This window comes from Artibeus jamaicensis, unplaced genomic scaffold, assembly GCF_021234435.1.
Source record: "Artibeus jamaicensis isolate MK-2021 breed Jamaican fruit bat unplaced genomic scaffold, CSHL_Jam_final contig_354, whole genome shotgun sequence".
In the NCBI taxonomy this organism is placed as follows: Eukaryota; Metazoa; Chordata; class Mammalia; order Chiroptera; family Phyllostomidae; genus Artibeus; species Artibeus jamaicensis.
In genome coordinates, this window is record NW_026521803.1 from 22219241 (window position 1) to 22238365 (window position 19125).

The window sequence follows — 19125 nt, forward strand, 5'->3', positions numbered from 1 at the left end:
AGGTTACAGTAAAGTTTATATGGAATCACGTATATAGGCCATTAAGCATAGCACCTGGCCACAGAAAATACTTGGTGAATAGAAGGGATAGTGATGGTAATTGAAAATAAAATTAATCATTAAGAAGTGCTATCAAATTCTAGGTAGATATAACTTTGAGAGAATTCAAAATTGCTGCTGGTGTATTAGGGCAACTAAGATTTTTTTCCCTTTATATCACCTTATATTTTTCTGTTTACATCTATTTTAAAAGTACATCAACGTTAGGAAGCTGGCCTGAAGAAAAAAGTACACAAAAACTAACCATAGGAAAAAAATGTTATTTTATTTATTTATTTTCAGAGAGAGGAGAAGGGAGAGAGAAAGTGAGGGAGGGAAACATCAATGTGTGGTTGCTTCTCACATGCCCCCTACTGGGGACCAGGCCTGCTACCCCAGCATGTGCCCTTTACTGGAAATCGAACTGATGACCCTTTGGTTCACAGGCCTGAGGTCAATCCACAGAGCTACACCAGCCAGGTCTAACCATAGAAAATTAATCCAAGAAATGTAGTAGCCAACTGAACAGTAAGTGCAAGAAAACTGTCATTGTGAACCCAAACCAAAAGCTTGGACTCTAAGCTTTTAGAGTCCATCCCACCTGCTTCTCCCTCTACTGCTCCTGTGTGGCTGACCATCCTTAAAACCAGCCCTTTGTGATACTGCTTAGTAGCTCTCTGGACATGGTGTCAACAGCTGGCTGGTGAGCAGAGCTGTACAGGGGACAGGATGACCCCTCCTCTCCTGCTGGCATCATAAAAGACCTGAAGGGCTGGGTTTGGGAATTTGGAATTTTTATTACCAACTCAGATTGTCTTCTGACCCATGAATGAACTCTGCACAAGAAAGTGGAAGAGACCCACCCCTGGTTACCATGCCCTCCTGATAAAAGGGTGCTATTTCCCGCAGCTTAAGCCCCAGAAGAGAAGTGCAGCATCCTGTGTGCTCACAAGTCCACAGCAGGAAGCACACATGGCTTGCCTTTGTCACCTATACTCTGTTCTCCATAGACAAGTCATAACACTGGAACACCCAACTCTAAAATTCAGTTTAGATTTTCATACTTATAAGGAAATTCAGATGAGTTACTCAGTGGACATATATATTTACTCAATTTTTGAATGATAATTTTTAACCAGCTCATGAAATAGTCTCTGATTTCTTGATATATACTTTTCCCAACTTCATATAATAGAAACAGGGCTTTTAATGGAGTATTTTCTTGAATATCGGATTATTAATCTGAACGTGTCATGCTGAGTTTACTGCAGACCACCGCCGCACTGAAGTCTGAGGGAAAGGCGGAGCAGTCACCGTGCACAAGGGTCTCATGGCAGCAGAGGGCACTGAGGAGGCTGTGGAGCAAAGCAGGGTCCAGCTCTTAATGGACCCACTTGCCTAGGCTGCCACTTGACCTGCTTTTTCTTTCCACAGTCAAGCTTATGCAGCTCCATTAAAAAGTAGGCTGTAGGTGAAAACCAGATACTACTTCTCAGCTGAGACTTCCATGGCAAATAAATTATGAAATTAAAAGAGATAAACTGTCTCACATGGATTGTGCAACTCATTTACAAGGAAACTGATTCATAGACTCACATTTTCACTCACAGCTATTTACATTCAATTATTCAGTCAATCTCATGAAGACAGAGTGACAAGAGTGAAGGATACACGTTCTCTGTTACCTTTCTGAATTTTTTGTTAATGTAACAAGAACAGCTACCTAGATATCAAGATGCAATCACCTTGAAATGAATATAAAAGATTTAGAAAAACATATATCCATCACAGCTATCCAAGTAGAACGTTAGTAACTCTCTGAACAAGCAGTGAGTCTAAATTAAATCAGAAGACAATCACATGAGTTAAGAGTGTGGGAGCGACAGATCATTGCAGAGAGCAGTCAGAGAGGTCTGAAAGCCTGACCAGATGACTGGCCCTAAAATAACCCACTTAGTTCCCTCTTGACCCTCAGCTGGTTTAGAAGTATGAGAAGCCTAAAGAAGTTCAGGCAATTGTCAGGAATCAATTAGAGGTCAAGTGAAAACCAGTCATGACTTCTAGGAGCCAGAAAGGCCAAGTATCTCCAAACATCTTGCCGCAGTCAGTGGCTGAACGTGGAACATCCAAGGTTAGACCCTGAATCTTGTTAAAAGGGAAAACCCCTTCCTAAATGACCACCTCTTCAGTGAAAACCTAATGGGTGCCAAAGACAGCTTCAGATGAGGTGCTGAGTGGAGTCCCCATCCTTACCTACCTACCCACTGTTTTGTGGGTCTAGTTAGACCCACATTCCATTAATGAGCAAACACAGAACGGCGATGCAAAACCTCTAAAATTTGTCCCGTGCATTGCAAACGGCAAAGGGTATGAGAAATCAATTCAAATTCCTTCCATTGCTGTGCCTTTTTCCTTTTGTAGTTCCAAGGTCTAAATAACTGCATAAAACAAATCAAGGGAAAATAAGGCCCAGCTGCCTGTGGCCTTTGTTGATGAATAGGGTGCTAAGTCAGTCACTCAGCTGTTTTATTACTTGTCTTTAAGGCTGATGAGTCCCAAGCAGACCTGCATCACTGAATTCTCAATAAAGGGTTAGTGCTTGTCCTGCAGAATAATAAGAACCGCTAATGACACCAATTAAGAGCTGTAAATGTCATTTATACTTGTTTGTTATTTTTCAAATCAATAAGACTGGAAAGACACAGCGGCCTGAGATAATTTAGATTGGAACCGTTTGTGGGGACATTTTAATGGATATATTGCAATCAGGATTCTTGTTCTCCTTTTGGAGACATTGGGTCTCCAATTCCCCTTTGGGTCAATTCCGATACTTATTGAAAGTGGTACTTACCTCCTAGATAATCAGACAGAGCAGAAACTATTTAAGACAATAAAAAAAGACAAGTATATACCTTTCATAATTTTGTTCATGAAATCCCTCGTTTGCAAATGCTCCTATTTTTATCTGTGAATATATCTTTAAGCCGAATAATGAATAATTTAAGAAAAATAAAAAGAAATTTAGAAAGAAATAAAACAATTAGCAATGCAGACTAAAGCAGTCTGTTCTGACTCTGTAGGAGTTGCAGGGATGCATGTGTTTATAAGATTCTTACTCTTTTGTGAAATGTCAGTGGTAGACTTGTAAGTAGTGCGTTCAAAAGATTGTGCAGGTAGTGCACGGGGTGTTGGTTTTGCTAGAATATGAGGCAGTTGGTCAGAACTCTAGAGATATGTGTTTCATTAATTTCAAAAGTAGCACAGGAGTCACCAAGGCCCTGTTCTAGCAGGAGAAAACTGTTAAACATTTCACCAAGGAGGCAGCAACCAGGGGCAGACAACGCATTCCCCATAAAACAACTGACTTGTAGCAATTACCGCAGCTAAAGGGACTTCTCACTATGAAGTCTGAGGATAGCTAACCAAGCTAGCTTTTGAGTTTTTCTTTCCCCTATTTTTTCAGTTTAAATTTCACAGTATTGAGTATGGGGTGTTCTTAAACTTTTTAATTATATTTTGGATGTTGACAAAGATTATAAGTGGCACATGGAATTTCAAATTGTCTATCCTAATTGTCTGCCTCTGTACTTCTTCCTCCCTGAGTAGGTTTTCTGCTTTGTTTGAAAAGTCAGATTTACGTGCTTAACCTTGTGAAGGTTTGTTTTTAATTACTTTGAAAAAGATGGTAAAATTGCCAACCTCAGAAAAAAGCTTAAAAGTACAATTTGGGAAACTATATTCTTTAATAAATCAATGATTGTTTTGTGTAAATGTCTAGCTGACATTAAAATAGTTAAAAAGTTTAAATCTTTTAACTTAAAACTTTTAAAACTTAAAACTTTTAACTTACGCTCAATTTATTGTGGCTACATAGCACTCATCCAGTTTGATTTTTTACACTGAGGATAAGCATGACTAGCTGAAGCTGTAAATGCAAACTATTTAAAAAATTAAGTTAACTAACTTTTAAAAGCAAACTATAGTGATGTAGTGCAAAAAAAATTAAAGGGTATAGCAACTATATAATATCCATATATGTTCTCTGGTTGATTCATTGGTACATATATTGTTGGCTTTTTGTGAGTTTCAACAATGTGATATCATGGATACAAGAAATAAAGGGAAAAAGAACCAAAAACAGATTTTGCATCTGTCTCTGCTATGCTGCTGCCCACATTTGGCTAGTAGACATTTGATACAAGCCTTGATCTCCAGCATTCTCATGCTTGTGTTTGTTTTGAATGATGTGACTCTCATACCCATAAATTGTCTCTGACTTACTTCCACACTCCCAGTCCTACTCTCCCTTTATAGTCTACCAATTTTCTCATTTAACCAAATTTATTGACTTATTGTCGTCCAAATATTTCTCACACTTTCTTCCATGTCACTGCCTCCATCTAGAATTTATTCTCATTTGCCTTATCTCCAGCTATGGAAATCCTACTGTTCTCCAGAGACCAAACATATTTGAGCCCTTTTATGAGGCGTTACCTGATCTACCCAGTTGAGAATAGTGTCTCATTCACTCATTTATTCACTCATTCAACACAAATGTGTACCACACATTGGGGTGGGATCTGCTCTTTCTTGTGAAATAGTAGTTACAGTAGTTCTTTCTTTGTTAGGATCTGCCCTTTCTTAGTCAATACCAGTTCCTTCTTTGGATCACTCCCATAACATGTGCTGCATTTTGACTGAGGTTATGATGACTTGTGTATGGAGTTCATCTCAGCATAGCAGGGTAAGTTCCTTGAGGGACGAGACCTTGCTTTGCTCCTCTTTGAATTTGCTGCACTACTAACAATGGCAGTTTTCACAGAACAAAGTAATGAGCACTGAGTGAAGTATATATGACTTCAAGAATACTAAATATCTAAGTTTGGGAAAAAAAGTAATTGAAATAGGTCACTCTGTGCCAATGTAGATCAAACACTTAGTTTTTTGGCTTAATTTCTTTTTCACCGATTGCGTATTTATTCTACAGCAGTGGTGATGGATGTTTTTGTTTTTTTTGTTTGTTTGTTTTTACTTCTTGTATTTAGTTTGTTTATTTTGGCCAAAAGTGAATCAGGATATTTTAATAACTAGGCTGAATCAAGAAAACCAAGTGTTGAGATGTGGCTTAGTATTTTTTTAAACACAGATGTATTCTACAAGTCACCTGTGTCGATTGCTAGTAGTCACAGAGCAGGTACAAAGGTACATAGACAGGATCCCTGTGTCTCATTTGGTCTGGAAATTTAAAAAAGGAACTGTAAAAGTCACCCAAAATCTCAGCCACAATCTGGTGAGCTCTGCATCAACCCAGAACCAGTCCTCAAAGTGCAAGGGGTATGGTGGCATCCGACACCAACTAAGAGACGACCATACAGAAATACATGGATACATGGGACCCCCTTTGCCTCACTGTACTTCACACCATGCAATTGCCTCTTGATGCCTCCTTTTCTTCCTTGTTCATTCCCACATTTTTCCCCTGTCTCAGGCTCTCTGAACTCACTCTTTCTCTCCCCAACAGAGATCAATCAGAAAACATCAGATAAACTCCCTTGCTCTTGGAAGACAGTTCATGAGGAATTCTAAGGTATTTACCACGACCTATGGAATGCCAGACACCAGAAAGGTGGGTGAGAAATTAAACTAATTAGGAAACTAACATTTTAATCACAGAGGAAAAGTCAGCATGGCCCAGAGACTTGGACTCAATAGACATCTGTTTGATTACTGCATTAACTCATTACTTTCCTAAAGTTCAGGTGCTTACCTCTGTTTCAGACAAAGGATCCAATAAGGCATTATGACCTCAAAGGCAGAAGGGATATACACCATCCATATGTTTTTTGGGGTTTTGGTTTCCTAGGGGTTTTTGGGGAAGAAATGTCCAACATCTTCCCCATATATGGGAGCCAGAGCATCACTAGCAAACATTCTGTTAAGAGAGGATTTATGCGAGTGTTCTCTTTCAGCTACCAAATTTTGGTGAAGGATTCTCTCATTTCTGGAGAAAGGGGCCCCTCCAGTGTAGGGCAGTTCCTAAAACAAAGCAGGAAGCCATACTGGGGATGACCAGAGAGGGGCGAGAGGGCAGCTGGCTTGAGAAGACGGGCCCCACCCCGAGGTGGCAGCTGCTGGTTGCCAGGCAAGAATGCAGAATCAGTGTTGCTGGATCTTCCCAAAAGCCAGAGAATGGGCTTTTTATGTAAAATCTCCTGAATTTAGATGTTGGCTTGAAGATAATAATATGCTGTTAAAGATAAACCAAATCTATCTGTGGGCCCTATTTCAGCCATAGGCTACCCATTTGCCAACTCCGGTTATTCAAAAGCCAACACGTGGTAAGACAGAGGCTGTCTTGAAAGCAGTTGTCACCTCACTCACTCCTCTCAAAAATCCCTCCCGGCTCATTTGACCCCCATGGATTCCTTGCCTATCAACAAAGGGAAAACCTATTTCTTGAAGAAATGCCTTTTTCAATGGTGCATGAGAAAATCTGAAATACATTCCCCTGAACTTGTGATGTTGCTTTTCTGGATAAAAATCTTCTCTCGACGATAAAAGAAGCAGTCATTTTTACCTGTTTCCCATGTTTATGCTTATTTTATAGTAAACACTGTGTCAATTCTGTATCTAAGTGTTCAAAAGTAACTAGGATTTTTCAATCGCCATTTATAACTGCAACTAAGAACTTTCCTTCTGCATAAGCTTTGCCTATCCGAACTAAATATTCAGTGATTTCTTTTTTTACTCTAATGCTCTTAATTAGATTTATAGACTCTTTGTAGTGTTTTATGTTGGTGAGGAACTTAGGATACAACACACACTAATAAAATATCCCCACTCCCCAGATTGTGCTCTTCCATGTTTGATTTGAGTGAATAATGAGTCCTAAATAACGTTCTGAATCTGTTGTTGTGAGCGTGCTAAAGAAATGGGGACCGATGATATGTCAGGAACCGTTAATAAACCGACAAGCACACGGAATTGGTGACTGAGAGGGAGTGATTCATTGGGCCATAAACCATTAAAGAATTTGGGTCACGAATGCCCGCCGAAATACAAATGTCTTCAGAAAGCAGCAGCCACACGTTCTCATTTTTAAATTCCCTTTCTCTGACTTTCAGCTTGCCTAAATGTTTTAAAATTGAAGGTAATCGTTGTATAACATCCTCCATCCTGAGGTAAAGAAATGTACTCTACATAGTTCCCTTTTCACATGACACAGCCATTTTCATGGTTATAGCTAATTAGCTTCCTTTCGACATTAGATACAGAGGATGTTTAAGCAACGTAAACTAGCTGTCATCCAGCGGCATCATAATCAAAATGGCATAAAATTTGCCATAAAACCTGCAGCTAATAACATTTATAAGGCACCTTATTACATAAGGATATTGAGGAAGCTCAGACACTGTATATCACAATGCTTCCCCAGGGACCTGGTTCATTTTCCTAATGACTGTGCATGGGTTTACTTTAGGAGCTTCATGCACATGCCTGAGCGCCGAGCTTACCCAGCCAGATGGATAAGAATGGAGGGAGAGTGACAAGCAAAGGCAGCAACCAAGTATCGGGTCTATCTGAAAATGAGCCAGCAGCATGGCCATCTTTGTCATTCTCCAGCCCAGCCTTCTCACTATTTCATGGCCATACTCGTTTTAATTTAAGATGCTTGTACTTGTCCCACACTTGACAGACTTGGACGTTTTCTCCTCCGTGCCTTACTCCTGTAGCTCTTGTGCTCCAAGACTATCCTCAAGCGTGTTTCTTCCACGGAGCTTTCCTTGATGCCTCTAATCCACATTGATCTGTATCTCGAGGGTTTTTAAAAAGACTTTGTTTATTTTTAGAGAGAGAGGAAGGGAGGGAGAAAGAGAGAAAGAGAAACATTCATATGAAAGAGAAACATCCATTGGTTGCCTCTCATATAGGTTCTGAATGGGGACCAAACCCACAACCCGGGCATGTGCCCTGACCAGGAATCAAACCTGTGACCTTCAGCTTTGGGCTGCCTTTGAGTTTTAATTGTTTTTGTTATCTGCCCTGCATAATATATTCATTCCTACCTGTCTTTTTCAATGAACTAACAAACGCTGGAAGTACATTAAGACCACGTGTTTCGTCATGAAATGATATTTGATGACCAGTCCTGTTTGGAACTTCGTTTTCCTTTGTTGGCCTGTGCCTGGGTCTTTGCCCATGGTTCAGTGCATTCACACCATTTCCGACTTCCTAACATGACTCCTGCCATTCCGCAGGGCTGTACCTTATTTCTGGAGTCCCTTGTGCTGCCTTGCATAGACCTTCCGAAGGACAACTCCTTCATGGGTTACGAAAAATGACTGTCACCTAGAATCCCTAATTCCATTCCCACCCAGCCATATCTCCTACAGCAATTTGAATGGCAGGTATAATCTACATGGCAATGATTTTTTCACTCCTCCCTTGGTGTGGCAGGGGAGTAAGACCAGCCCATCTGAATGCCAGATAACTTAGATCCTGTCAGCTGTGATAATCAGTTTAGCTTATTGCCTATCATGCAATTTAAACATTATGTTATACCCTAGCCAATTTGCTGATTATGCCATGTAGAAAGCTTGCCTTTTATTTCTAACTAAATTATAAGCTTCTTATGAAGAAAGACCCTGTCATTACACTTTATCAAAGCTTTAATGTGTTCTCTAGTTCTAGGCATGTGGTAGTGCTCATACATTCATTAATGATTATCTTCCCCAAACACTTGTACACAGTATGATTCTGAAGCAATGAAGACATCACTCTATCACCTAATAAAATCTGTCTACCCACTAATGGGGAAAGCACCATAGCTACTGTTTATACTAGACATATTTCAAATCCATCCTAAACCTTCCTTTTCCTACCATGCTCTCTGTCTTTGTACTTAAAATTTGATTCTATACATCATTCAATCAGTTTATAATTTCTGGATTCATTTCCCAATCTTCTTATTCTCTCTTGCTTCTTGATTCTTCATTTAAAGGATCTTTCTGGTGGCAAATATTCTATGCTTGATTCTGAAGTAACTTCTTGTGAACTGCCCAGAACACAACCTGGTTAAATGTGGCCTTTTATCTTGGAATCCTTTTCTTCTCCCACCGCTGGGTGACTGCCTTGCAAAAATCATGTTCTTTCCCACCCTCTGGTACTGCTCACACTCTTACCTTTGCCCATCACAGGCCCATCTCTATGCTTCCCTAGCAGACACCTTGTTTCCCCCATCCAATATATAAATATGGATAAAGATAAATAAATATGACATAAATCATTAAGTGACTTCAAATATTATACTCAATGGTAATGCAAAGTATTATGATGGAAAATTTGAAAAGATGGTGAAAATTGGTTTCCATGCAATTAATTTTCAATGTTACAGATCACAAAATGCCAAAAACATGCCAGCAGCAGGAAAGCACCATTGTATTGTCCCTCCTATTTGTTAAAGGAGTTTGTGCATTATGGACTATAAATTATTATGGTGAAGGAATGGGAAGCATTGAGAGGAGATTGCATTGCAGTATAGCATGCAGATATGTACGCCATATTTATGGAAGCCTTGAAATTTTTACAGAGTCCTTGAATATCAATTGGTCAAAGATGTTTCCTGAGACTAAGTTAGCTATAGAACAATTGAGATGGCTTCAGCAAGGAAATTGATCTCTACATCTTAGAAAGCAAGGATACATTTTATATCTGGCAGTCATACAAACAAACGTATAAGTGCTGTGAACCATTCTAGGGAAATTCTTTGCCCTTATCAAGCTTACCTTTTAATGCAATCAAAGAGTTGACAATACACAAGTAAATAGAATATATAGTATGGTAGATGCTGATAAGGTTAGAAGAGAGCTAAAACAGGGTTAGGGATTGCCTGACAAGCCTGGGTGCACTAATTCAAGTAAAAAGGTCCAGATGGGTTTTACTGATGTTGTGTTATCGAGCTCTCAGAAAAGGATGTGAAGAAGAGAGCCATTAGGATATCTGGAGAAAGCATCCTCCAGGCACAGGAAAAAGCCAGTGAAAGGGATATATTTTAGCTTTATCAGACAATACCAGGATCCTTGTGATGTTTGTGGCCACAAGTTTAAAGTGGTGTCAGTCAGCATGGTTATGTTTTTTGTTTGTTTTGTTTTGGGCTCTAGGATTCAGAATAGGTAGGGGTGAAATTTAACAAAGTTTAGTATTTTTTCCCAAGTGAATATAATAAGGAAAAAGAGGCTAGAGAGAGTTTAGAGTTACAGTAAACAAGGAACTAATACTAAAGATGGAATCTCAAGGATTGAAGGAAATGAAGTTATGGAGAAAGAGTGAGGGACACTGGAAGGGTGACAGGATCAATCACAGGTCCTTGTGCAGCCAAAAGCCTATAAAGTCTGATGTTTTGCCCTGGCTGATGCAGCTCAGTGCATTGAGTGCTGGCCTGCAAACCAAAGGGTCATTGGTTCGATTCCCAGTCAGGGCACAAGCCTGGGTTGCAGGCCAGGTCCCCAGCATGAGAGGCAACCACACATTGATGTTTCCCTCTCTTTCTCCTTCCCTTCTCTTCTCTCTAAAAATAAATAAATAATATCTTAAAAAATAAAATAAAATCTCTTGTTTAGAGTGAAAACTCTAATAGTGGATAATAATCATCAGTGAATGAGATTGTTACAATGGAAGCTGTATAGGGAGTGGGTCAGCTCTGTTGGTAAGGTCCAAGGTGTACCTATGCTGGCAGCAGAGATAAAGTGAAATTCAAGATCCTTGCAGAAGAGGGACTATAAAGAACCTAGAGGATGGGGTTGGGGAACATCATCCAGGTGGATACTGAAATTACAAGGCCAGATGAAATGGAAGTGTTAGGATGAGAATGAACCAGGAATGAAACAGAATGGCCCTCAACTTCGTAAATGGCACTGATAAGGAGAAAAATCCTTAATCTGATGACATGAGACGAGGGAGGAGCGACTCTAGTCACCCTTTGAAAGGACTGTTGGAGGATCAGCATCTTTGTGAAAAGCCTGGCTTCCTTTTGAGCAGTGCGTTTCATTCCTGTCGGTCCCAGGGACCTGGTTTGGTAACAAATACTTTATATTGCTCCCTTACATCTTGTTATAAAGTTCTAGATAATGTAACCTACGTGCATCATAACTTAAAAAGAAAAATAATTGAATTGTGTCAAAACATAAATGGTCATGCACACTGACCCTAGAAGTCACAGTGAGTGCAGAGCTGATGGGTACTGTGTGGGTGACAGTTGCAAGTATAGACTTACAGGGTTGTACTGACTGGACAGTTCCGATCCTGAAGGCAGTGTCACCACCAGTGAATGATTTCTTGCGATGGAGACACCTCTAGAAAAGTTCTAAATAAAACAAAGTAACATCTACCCTTGACTTTCACAATAGTTGCGTTTTTGACATTGTCATGAACATTATCACTTGGAATATAATATTCTGAGTTTATAACCTAAAACAGGTGGTGTTCTAGCCTTAGGTATTAACAAGCTGATGTTTTACCCACATGGGTGTCTGTTGGCACACCGCAAAATAACAGGGAATGCAAACCAGTTCTTTCTTGTGCAGGGTCAGCCCTTGATACTTTGCGCCACCCCTTGGTGCCAGTCATTGTAAAAACCAAAAGTACCCACACACATTTTTGAAATGTACCCATGCTGTGTCCCTCATGAGAACAAAAAGATTAATATTCATTTTAGTTTGCAGAATAAAAGAGGAGCTTAAAGAAAAATCTGAGACATAAATGAAACTTTGAAATTGTGATCAAGTCAATTCTCAAAGTGATTAAAACAGGACATTTTGGACAAAAGTTAAATTTTAATATCCACATATACTTTGAAGAATGAAACTTGCCCATAAAATTTTATGATTCAAATATTAGATATGTCTCTCTTCCAGCCACTGCCAGACTTAAAATGCACAAGATTAAAGAAGAGAAAAGCAAAAGAAAAATGCTCAAAGGATACTGCATATTGCTAGCTCCAAAAAAATGCTAAGAATTTAGAAATTCTTTGGGGAATTCTATGAACCTGAACTTCAGCTGGGTTTATCATCTAATGAAAATGCCTTCTGTATTTTTACTTAATATGTGTGGGCCACAAGGGCAGATACATTTGCATACCTGCTTGCTGACATTAAGGATCCCATGGACCAAGTTGCCCTTTTGTGAAAAGAAAACTTGAAGTGTTTGCATCCAGAGGTCCAGCCCACTAATCAGTTTGCGCCTCCTGCTCATCAGCAGGGTTTTGAGAGTGCTGGCCAAGAGATGGCGACACGGGAGGGTGAGAGTGGCGGAGAGAAAAATCAAACTGGGGACACTGACTTATGGGGGTTCCAAATGCTATTTTCGACAAAAAGGTGGAACGATCTCATTATTCAGAACAACAGAACAAATCACTTCCCATTTTATCAACATTTATTACAACATTTTCACTATCAAAGTGTTTCCAGGTTGTAAAATAAGTACAACCTAGTTCTGTCTTTACCCGTATACTTATGTGTTTCTACATACGGGTGGTGCAAAAGTAGGTCAACAGTTGTTTGTAGGGAAAATAATACAATAATTAATAAATAATAAGACAAAAGTAAACTCCGTGTTCCACGTACTCACAACTGTAAACCTGCTTTCACCCCACCCTGGATTCATTTTGTGTGCATAGATAAGCATCGTTTGGTTTTGGTCATCCAATATTTCAGAGCATTTTTCAGATATTTAGCTCCCATTTCTCTTAGCGTTCTAAAGGAATTTAATGTAAAGAGGAAAATACTTAAAAAATTTCTTTTTATTCATTTACACTTCAATCATTCATGTTATTTAATATCAGCTATTTGATATTCAAGAGCCCTTGGGCCGTTTCAAACATGCTTTGGAAAATCTTTTTTTTTTTTTGCTCCCCTTAAATATAAGAAGAAGTAACGTAAGTAGCATTTTGCCAAAGGCAAACTAGAGTGAATGCCAGGGGAACTGGGTGCTACTTCACTCTGAACTTGCGAATTTCGAGTAATATCTAAACTGGAGGAAAAGAGGGCTCTCAGTAGCTTGCTGTGTGTGCACACTCTGGCATCTCTGTTTTGTACAGTCTCGTAGGTGATCTGTATCCTCTTACAGAAGGACACTTTCAATCCCAGTCTAGAAAAGCTCTCTGTACAGATAGATGATAGCATATTCCCTTTTCCCCCAACCCCTCCTTCTCCTCTTCCTTCTTCTTCTTGCCCTTTATTTTGTAAAGAAAAAGTACTTGGGTCTAATTAATCTATTCTCTGAAGATATTCTTTCTCATGTTGAGAAATGGGGATATAGAGCAGCTTTAAAGACATGGGTATTTGATTTTTGAAATAGTTCACACTTTTTAAATTAATTTTCATACTAAAAATAATTCAGCCTTTAGTTTATTTCAGATGTACAAGCCCCACTGCCTCCTCAGGGGGGAACACAGATCCTAAAGAAACAGCAAAACATAGCTACTTCTCCAGGAAAATACCCAAGGCTTCCAGAGCTAAAGGCCTGGGTACTGTGGTGCCCTTCTTAAAGGGAAAGACTAATACATATAAATCTTAAATCAAGTATGAAAGTTAATGGTAAGTGAAATATAACACATTATCCATTTTTAAAACTACTAAATCCAGAAAATTGCATATCTGTATTTCTTACAATATTTTTATTAGTTGTATAGTACGCTTATCTACTGTTTTCCCAAAACTTTGATGGCTGACCCTTTGATCACATCTCCATGTGACAATAATTTTATAATGTTACTTTTTTATGGCATGACTAGGAAGATAATTCAGTCTTTCCTTTAGCAATGTTTGATGAAAATTTTTAAAAAATATTTTACTGGCTGGTGTAGCAGCTCAGTGGATTGAGCACGGGCTTGCGAACCAGACAATCGTGGTTCGGTTCCCAGTCAGGGCACATACTGGGGTTGCAGGCTGGTTCCCTGCAGGCCAGTTCCCAGCAGGGGACGCATGAAAGGCAACCATACACTGATGTTTCTCTCCCTCTCTCCTTCCCTTCCCCTCTAAAGATAAATAAATAAAATCTTTAAAGATATTTATTTATTTATTTATTTTTAGAGAGAGGGGAAGGTAGGGAGAAAAAGAGGGAGAGAAACATCAGTGTGTTGGTTGCTTCCCACATGGCCCCCACTGGGGACTTGGCCTGCAACCCAGGCATGTGCCCTGACTGGGAATCGAACCAGCGACCCCTTAGTTTGAAGCCCATGCTCAATCCACTGAGCTAAGCCAGCCAGGGAGGAAATGTGTTTTTTAAAAATCATCGATACTTTGTTCAATTTTACTTAGCATCATAACTTATTGTCTTCAATTTTACATGAATTAAGATTGTTGTAAAAATTGGGCAAACATCTCTCGTTTTTTCTATATATAAGCTATAAGATATCAGGCTATTTAAATTCGTGTATATGAGTGTATGATGTAGTGAAACATCTAAAATTCTCTGTGAATTGAAAACATACATTGACGAATTTCTGACAAATATCCTTTCAGCAGGACATTCAAGAGTTTTATGTTATCTTCCGCAGTGTTTGTACTTTGTGTCAGATTACCGAGGAATTACTAAGAACCTGTACAGATGCAAAGGGAAAGGCCATGTTAGGCGATGGAGCGTAGCAACAGCACGGCCCGGCACCAACTAGGGGGATGGTTTGAATGCAGTGGATGGAGGGCACTCAGGGCAATGAGACTACAAGACCGTGTAGCGCCTGACGGGAGCCAGAAGGTAGGGCTGAATGCCAAGTAGTGGTGTTCAGTCTGTCAGGCTTTAAAGTTAGGGAAGGGACAGCCTACTCATAGACTATTATGTGTATGAAGTATAGCCTTAAGATCATTTTTATTTGAGCTCTACAGATTCATTTCTTGAATATGTACTAGCCTGTGGAACCTGGCTAGGGGTAATTTAACCATACATAGAAGTGACTGTGTACCACATAACTCTAACCCACTAAATCCACATTCAGTGTATCTTCAAACTAACTTCCCTGTACCCAAATTTCAGGAAAGCCTGCAGCTACTCTAAGGTCACCTGACAAAAGGCTAAACTGACAGGAGAAAAGTTAGAGTGGAAAGAGAATGTGGTCTTAACCTACTGAGGTGAGAATATCTTTGCGAATTCTATAAAAGGATTCATATGATCGTGTAAATTATTGCATGGGTTGTTGCTATGTCCAGGCTGCACAAGTGAAGGTTCTGCCTGATGTGTGAGGCTTCACTGGTTTAGATTGAATATGCCCCTGTTCTTCCTCTTTCTGTACTTTGGCCCTGGTTCTGCATTCTGGAAGCTCCGCTGCATGAGTCTTTCAAACATCTGAGGACAGCTGCATGTTTTTCTTCTTAAGTCTTGTCTCCCAGATAAACAGCCTCAGCTTAGGCTCACACTCCAACCTAATTAAAGCATCTCCTTGCTCTCCCCATCCGGGTTTTTATTTAGCTGTTGCATCTCCGTAACCTTGGGAACCAAACATAATAGTAGGCTTTTGGTACTTATGGCTTGTACATTTGTTATTTCAACTATTCTTAAATGCTTAGATCAGAAGGTCTGTTAGAATCACATACTGGCAACTGTGTGGGGGTATAGCATACTCTCATTTACAGCTGATGGAATTGTAAATTGGTACAATCATTGAAGGGAAGTACATTGAGCAATAGCTATTTAAATAAAAAAAAACCCTGCATACTCTATGATCTACCATCAGCACTTAACAGGTTCTGCCCTAGAAAAATCAGCACATGCGCCAAGTGAGTCATGTAGGAGAATATTCACCCAGCATTGTTTATATTGGGGGAAATCTGGCAATAATACAAATATTAATTTAGCAGGGAGATGACTTTAAATGTGGTACATTCATATTATAGCACATTGTAGCGACAATCAATAAATATATAAATGGGTATATTTATAGATTGTCAAAATATACTTTTGACTGAAAAATCAAACAAAAGCATTAGAATATTGCACAGAGCATAATATATTTGTTGTAAAACAATCAGGCACACAATACACATAAATGTATCTGTAGAAAGATACAGCAGTAATTGACACATCTGTGGAGGGCCAGATTTCCGATGATTGGTTAAGGAAAGTTTTGTCTTAGGTGTAGCTTTTTACATTTACTGTGTGAAACAAGGACAGCATTAATTGAGTAAACAAATTTATCTAAAATAAATCATATTAGTTACAGAACAGAAAATGCAGTATTAGTATTCCTCTGTTTACACACACACACACACACACACACACACACACACACAGACCCAGGAGAGAGTCTGTATGATTGGTTAAGTCAATATGAATTTAAAAGTCTAGATGTAAAATGAATATACACACACAAAAGATACAAGCTATCGTTGGGTGTCCTAGAGTCATGTCCTCATGTTATCAGATGTAACCAACTGTCATTAAGATAATATTAACGTACCCATCATTACATGAAATTCTCTGGTGAAGTTTTAGATTTTAAGGAAGAGGATATTTTTAGGTATCTGACCAAGAATAGATTTCCGAATATGTATTTACAAAAATGAGAGCGGTCAGGTGTGGGGAGCTAAAGGGCAATAGATGCAGATGATGGTGGGATGACCTGACTCAGGCACTGCATCGTCTCTGCTGCAGTCCTTCAGACCAAGGGCTAAACTCAGCCCCACCCACCCCTCAGGAACGTTGTGAGGATCATCGAGACAGCATCTATGAAATCCATTTCGTAAGGATAAAATGCTCTATGCATGCCCGGCATTGTTACCCTCAACGTGGCAATTAACCAGTAAACTCAAGATTGACATATTTTTGCTAATCATAAAAAATGAGGGAAAAGATTGGAAAGTAAATCTATGTTGCCTTGGTGAATGGTGACAGAGCTCCATTATGTTTGAAGCCTGTGACTATGTCCATGGCTCTGACAAGTCAACTGAAAGAAATAATTACCCTTCGGGTAGAATGCGTGAGATTTTTGTTTCTTTAAGAAGATCAGCTGAATGACTGAATGCCAGGCAGCATTAATCTAAAGATAAGTGAGGTTGTCTTTGATTATTACCATTAAATTGTGATTGGAACTCCTGTTCAAATAACACTTGTTCCTCTCAACCGTAGAAATCTCAAGTTGGTCAAACAGGAAGAAATGTTCATCACAGGACTCTTTAACCGGATGCATATTGGACCATGTCATTAAGATTTCCTCTTTTTCTCTCTCCAACAAAAGAATAGCTTCTCTGTCCTTTTGCTCTCAACACTGAAGATGATTTGTGCCAGGCCGCGAAGATCTGAATCTAATACTTTAATGTTGTTTTAACATAGTTTTCATTTTTAATCTGTAGATAATCTTAACATAATAGACTGTGAATCAATATTTATAAATGAATTTTAATCTTTTATAGCGGATCCATTAACAAACCCCAAATTTATTGTGCCATAAAAGGCCAAAGCTATGGCATGTAGTATAGTCTTATAGTTCCCAATTGAATCACTAGGCACAGCAGATATGTTGCTTCACGCTGCACTTTTCTTTGGGATAAACACAGAAACAGTAAAAAGGGGCTAAGGCACCACAGGGGATGCAAAGCAGACAGGCTGCACAGCCTGTAAGGGAGCCTTTTACAGAGTGACGGTGGCTGTTGCAAGGCGACCAGCTGTGCATCTGGAATGAGCTGATGTGGAGAAGTCGCTTTTAATACAGGACCAACATTTTCCTTGGATGTTACTCCATTTGCTTTCAATTTTTATTAGGGCATTTTTAAAATTTATCTTCTCACCACCAGAAATATAAACAATGAATATAACATTGGTTTTGCCCTCTCTTTTTTTTTAATGGCTGACTCGAATAAAGCCAAGTATAGGCACAACTGCGAGGCTAAGTGTTTCTGGGCCCCTAAGCCAACCAAAAAAGGTCATGAGGATGGATGTGTGGGCCCCCCAACCCCCTTTAACAGGCTGTGTTGTTTATCATTGAAGATTCCTGGACATGTTTCTTCCCTACACACCAGCAACCACCTAATCAGCAAAACACAGACACAATTTCACACAGGGATGCACAGAAGTCAGAAGACAGGTTTGGTATGTTGGCCTGAATATGGACCTGGAATTCCATATGAAGCCTAGCACTTACAGTCTTTTATAAAATTGACCAGAGCGCTGGAGAACATAAAATAACTCAGCAGGACCTTGGCAAAGTATTATCACTTTATATAATATTCTTAAAATTCATTTTAAAGGTTAAGAGTTTGTGAGAATTAACTCAACCTTATTTGTTTGGAGATTAATAAAATCATTGTGCTATGCGAACCAAAGGAACTGCAGAAATGATTTAGTTAGCCTTCCTGGAGACTGAGTTAGGGGTCAATTGCCAAAGGTCATATGGCCTTTGTGAGGCAGTGCCAGAACAAGCTTTCACATCACTGTATATTATTATGCAAATAAATACTATTTTGAAAAATAAAATAGTTTGCATTTCCTTTCCAGTTCTCCATGGGCATGCACATTCTGCTTAAGAACTGGAGAGCAGTTTTGCAAAGTAACAGCAAGGCATCAGGATTCCAATCTGGATGTACTTGATGTCGCCTGGCTTGAAAAATCAAGTTCAGAAATTGGTCAGATTCCCAAAGACCCATGTGATTGTTCTTACTGCTCCCAATACTCATCATAGAGGTAAGGAGATTGCCCTTAAACAATAGTCCACTGAAAAATTCTGTTCACCCCCAATCAGTTCTATGCACCCCCAGATTTAGGAGCGCATTTGGTCAGGCTAAGTCAAATGCCTTTGTTAATGTCTTGCACTTCCTCTTCTGATATGACAGTCTTTCTCTCAAACATACTGTTAAACATACTGGCCATGCTTCCAATTTTGGAAGGAAGTTTTTAATAGCTAAACTAAATGGCAGATGCCTGGTACTTTGGTGTGGAAATAAAATCTGGTTGTGAACAAATTGTGAATACTAATTCCCAGAACTATAGCAAAAAAAAGTTTCAGAAGATAGAAGAATAAAGAAAAAGAGATGGAGAAAAGAAGAGTGAAGGTGCAAGTACTATTTGGCCAGCGGGGGGCCAGATTTAAATAGTTTTTTCTAA

General features: G+C 39.2%; 1 long non-coding RNA gene across 4 annotated transcripts in view; it reads left to right on the top strand.

The window, feature by feature from the left end:
* Nucleotides 1-19125, top strand: part of LOC119056148 (uncharacterized) — a 134472-nt gene that overhangs the window by 47954 nt on the left and 67393 nt on the right. For all 4 annotated transcript variants that reach the window (XR_008391406.1, XR_008391408.1, XR_008391409.1 and 1 more), the window contains 2 exons: nt 5561-5665; nt 18520-18705. This is a non-coding gene — a long non-coding RNA (uncharacterized LOC119056148). The remainder of the gene's footprint in view (nt 1-5560; nt 5666-18519; nt 18706-19125) is intronic.